General features: G+C 37.8%; 1 long non-coding RNA gene across 1 annotated transcript; it reads right to left on the reverse strand.

Annotated features, from left to right (window-relative positions):
- Window positions 1-889: 889 nt before the first annotated feature.
- Window positions 890-4,674, reverse strand: LOC123357787. The gene is made up of 3 exons (XR_006575607.1): window positions 4,451-4,674; window positions 1,643-2,332; window positions 890-1,115 (listed from the first exon to the last, which is right to left on the reverse strand). It is a non-coding gene; the product is annotated as an uncharacterized LOC123357787 (long non-coding RNA).
- Between the last annotated feature and the right edge of the window lie 419 nt (window positions 4,675-5,093).

A 5,093-nucleotide genomic window follows, 5' to 3' on the forward strand; every position in this document is an offset into this window, starting at 1 on the left:
TTCAAAACTTGAGGCAAAATGATTAAGATGTGAAGGGACTACTGAGATTATCTTGCCTGATGCCCTGCATAATACAGGCCTACACCAAGTCCAATAACTTGTGCTTGAATTAGTATTATATTTTTATAAAGACTATTCCCTGTTAAGTTGTTCCGTTGATTAATTTTTCTCACTATTAACAATCAGTGTCAAATTTTTAGTTGGATTTTTAAAAAGACTTTCAGCCTTTGGGTCTGTTATGAGACTTTATGTTGACGTAGCAGCTGATAACATGCTTTATTATTGTTCCAGTCTTAGGTTTATGTTTAAAGCAACAGAACATGAGTGGAGCCCAACTTATTATCCCTTATGTAATTATGTATTTTTTGTTTAAGTTTAATAAATGGTGGTTACAATATTATTATAGAGTGTTTTCCCGTTAGTAGGTCACTTCTTAGGCCTTGCTTGTGACCAGTCGTGTATTTTTTTTTAATAGAGAAATAGAGATTAATGAATGTAGATAGTACTGTGACAAGATAAAGGCATTACAGTGGGTTAACAAATCCTGGCTAGACATCTGGTTACTCAGGGCAGTATAGTAAAGGAAAGGGAAGCTTGGTTAAAGGAGAGCTAAGAGGAAAGATATGTCATCTCCCCTCCAGCCGCCTGTAGCTGGGAAAGCCTCTGGGGAAATATTGCCCTGTATTTCTCAGCTGATCTGCCATTTTTGTCTACAATAACAAGCTCTGAGGAAAGGGCCTTAAAAGGACTATTGTTTTCCTTCTTTAACTGGTGAAACCATCCACCAGCTTACAAGTACCTAGGACTAAATCTTGCAGTCCTTGTCAGAACTAATCTCCTATTGACTTTAATGGTAATACAATGGGATACACAGACACTCGGGGGACCCTAAAAACCCTTCTTGAGCAAAGCATTCTCTACCCCAGCTTTCCTGCTACAGGGAATTGCCACATGCCAGAACAAGTAAAAAAAATGTGCAGACAACCACATGTAGACTGAAGCCAGCTACTACTCTCATGAAAACTGTGGGATCAAGGGTTCAATATCCTGTCCATTCTGGTGGGTCCTGTCCATCAGATCCTGTCCATTCTGGTGGGTCCCTGGGAGCTGTACTCCTGTGGAAAGGGAGGATATGAAACCATCACTCAGCTAGGAAAAGCTGAAGGAAAGTCCATGGTTGCATTGCTACACCTGAATTAACCACAGCCGGTGAGATTTATTGAAAAAGGCTGGCTTCTTCTTTGAGGGGATGGGGAAGAAAGTAATTCCCCTGGAAAAAAGGTGAAAGCAGCCATGAGTCAAAAAGGAAGATTTTGATGTAGCAAGTTTCTCTAGAGGAAAATATAGTTCTGCTTTTATGTTGTGTGTGACTCTATTTTTTGCATTAACTGTTTCTTGGCCACTGAAAAGGTTAATGGTGACCAGAGTGGTAGAGAACTCTGCTACTGTTTACAAGAAACCATAACAATCCATTTGTAACTGTCTGACAGACTGAATTTCCTTCTCCGTTAACCCCTTTTGACAAAAAAATCTTGTGGGATTTATGGCTACTTTTTCCAAGTGAATAGCTGAAGGGGATTGTACATGAATACAAATGGCAGGATTTGGCCTTTAGTTTGCTTTACTGCATACTATAGCTCACCTTCCCAAAGTGATTGGTTTTGGCTTGAGGCAAAGGGCAATAAGATACTGTTTGCTTCCTTTTGTCGCTGCTGCTCTATCCATATGCTTTCTTCACCAAAGTCTTCTCTTGAGCTCTTCCCACTCTTTAAAAATAATTGTTGATGTATTTTTGCAAAACAATAACATTCGCTACATTATCTGGCATTTTCCAGATTGGCTATGACATTTTCATGCAGCAAAAAATGTAAGTGTCTCTCCCCGTTCAGTTATGTCAATCACTTACTGTAGTAAAAAAGTGGGCAACTACCTGTTTGGCGCTATCTGATTCTGTGCTGGCACAGCAATGACATTTTTCTTCTTCTGGAACTATGTGAAGATTAGAGAAATATTATACAGCAGTGAGTGCTGTATAGTTTGACCCACAAGTCTTTTACTGAATTATCTCTCATAAAATGACAGCGGCATGGCTTATTTATTTTTATAAAATTGTTAATGTTCCCACTCAGAACTCCGCACCATCTTGCCTTATGATAATAGGATAATTAAAAATATGTAATGTTGACATGAAAAAAAAACAACCCACCACTGCAGCTGCTAGAAAAATGCTGGCTGTGCACTTTGGATAAGCAAGCTGCCTGGCTGAGGAAGATATCTTCCCACAACAGCTGATGCAAGAGGTTTCTGCTTTACCAAGATATCTGCGAGTTGTCTGAAATAGCAAAAGGCTGTGTATGAATATATTGACAGCTACAAAGCAGGATAGGCACATATACTGCATTTCGTTCACTGAATCCAGTTTTGTTATCCTTGGCAATCCATAAATAAGTCAATGGTGACAATCCTAATTACATACATTCAAGAGGGCAATATGACAGTATTAACAAAAAATTTACTGAGGAAATGGTGTTTTCATTCCAAACTGGATAAAATGTAGGCTGGGGTTCAAGTTCATGTCTGAATCAGAACTAGGGCAGTTCTGGATTCATCTGTGACAACACCAAAACATTTTTTCTCATTGTCAAAAATTTCAAGAGAGCAGGCGTTCTGTTGTCTTATTGAAACCAGACCCCATCATTTTTGAAGGTGACCTAACTGAATCAAAATTATACTGGCAAGTTGTGATCAAATGATTCAAATCCCATAATGAAATTTGAGAGGTTTAACCTCAAGATTCTTATTTGCGCCCATGTCCAGAATTAGCACATTCCACGCATGAACACTAAAAATGGCACTCCAGCTATGTGTGCACTCTATGACTTTCCACTAAAAGTAACATTCAGTCAGGTTCATCAAAGTATTTTAAATAAATTGACCAAAATCCTCTTATGATATTTGTTGGCATAAAGCCCAGAAGCATTTCAGCTGTAGGGGGAGAAATGAATGAATAAAAAACTATTAATTTTATGCCCTCTACAATGGCAAACAAAATACATATATTTCTGGAAAAATAAATTCCTCAATTTCTGATGGACTGTCACGAGTTCAGGTTATCGATTTGACTGCAGAAAGAACAATATTTTGTTGGATCTTTACAAGATTTGGTGTTTCAAGTGATTTATCAAGAAAATAGCTTTCACTTTCCCATTTCAAGTTATTTCAGTAGGTCCATTTCTAGGTTAGTTAAGATGAAGACTTACTGACCCTTAGTATAAAATGATTGCAGTTTTTGAGCAGGGAAAAGAGAAAGTGTAGTTAATATACTTGAAATGGGTTTTGTGTTTCTGTGTTTATAAGCCAACATATTTTATTCAAAAAGATGATAAAATCCATACCTGGAGTGAAAACTATTTACCTTTTGAAATAATCCCATCTCCCTGTTACAGTTGGGCTCTGTTTTTATTTATAGTACAAACTCTGATTAATCTGTAAATAAAATCTTTTTTGGGAGTTGCAGTTCTTTTTAAGGAGGCAGTTCATTAGCTTCCTTTCTGATAGTCTTTATCTGAAGTTCAAATCTACAAGCCCTAGCATGAGTAATCCTTGTGTACACAATAGTATCACAAAAGCCAATAACTCAAGATCCTAAGTTATTACAACTGTCTTGCTGGACCTTGTGCCTACTTATTGGCTAAGATACTGTGATTTGGGCAATACATGTGTGCCTGGGAGTAAGGAGAACCACCTCTGCAGGCTCTCCTCCACCCCCTGCTAACCTCTCAAATGCATTTTTCAGACTTTGAGTCTGCATGAACAGGAGCAAGCAAGTACTGTGTGCTTGCTACTACTCATCAGCCGGAAAAAGCAAGTAGATGAGATTTTCTATGTGGCCCTTTCTCTACCTACTGAATGACCCAACCAGTATCAACTGAGCTAGCTGGGGAGGCTAGAGGGTGCATTATGTATGCTATACTTTGCTGCTGGTACAAACCAGCAGCAAATTACAACCTCCTAGAGGAAATTGGAGAGGCAACTGTACCTTAAAAGGAGTGTCTGTGGTCAGGGCTGTGCTGAACTGCACAATCTAGCCCAAAGAATTTTGGCATGCTCACATTTACAAAATTTTCTTTTAAACATTGGGATTAAAAAAAAAACATTCAGTGCAGCTACCATAATTTTAGAGAAAATCTAAATGGATAGTAATTCCTCAAATTGCTCACATAGTCAGTGGGGTTTTCTTCTGTATAAGAAGCACGTGATCTGTCTTAAATGCTGATTTTTATTTAAATACAGAAACATTAATCATCGCTAGAACTGTGTGTTCACATTTTATTTTACATATTTGCTGACAAGTCTCAAAATAATATAACAATAGTCAAATGTCTCATACCATGGTGATGGGCAGGGCATAAATACTGGGTAAATAGAAGAAGTCTGAATTAATGCTTACCTTTATCTTACGGCCATCGAAGATGCATGCTACAGCAGAAGAGGAACAAAACCATTTCCCCTATACCGAGATGAAAGCCACTAGAAATATGCTAGTGAAATCAATGGAGAGAATGCCAGAAAAATGCTGATGGAAGAGTATCTCTGAAGAATTTCAGAAGAGCATATGTATATACTGTAATCTTTCAAGTGTCATATTTTATCAGTGTTCTGCCACCATGGTATACCCACTATGGAAATAGCCAGTGCTTTTGACCTCTGGTAGAACAATAGATAAGTTCCAATTCATTGTGATGTTGCCCAGCAGGAGGCCTGCAACTATAAAAAAAATAACCATAGAGTTTAGATTTTCATATGGAATACATGAGAATGATCCAACTGTATTGCTATGAAGGCAATGTCCATGTTTATAATCAAAAGATCTTACCATTTTACTAGTATATTATCATGCTATTAAAACTGATAATTGTGTTGTAACAGCATTGCACACTATATGACGGGGGGGGGGGGGAAATCAGCCCAAACCCTAATTTTATGGCACAGTTTTGTAATGGCAATCAACTGTATGCACATGTTGAACATCTAAATTCTAACTACCTGATCTACAGTCACAAATGTCATTTGTATCCTTAAATCACACATAG

Source organism: Mauremys mutica, chromosome 1, assembly GCF_020497125.1.
Source record: "Mauremys mutica isolate MM-2020 ecotype Southern chromosome 1, ASM2049712v1, whole genome shotgun sequence".
Taxonomy (NCBI): domain Eukaryota; kingdom Metazoa; phylum Chordata; order Testudines; family Geoemydidae; genus Mauremys; species Mauremys mutica.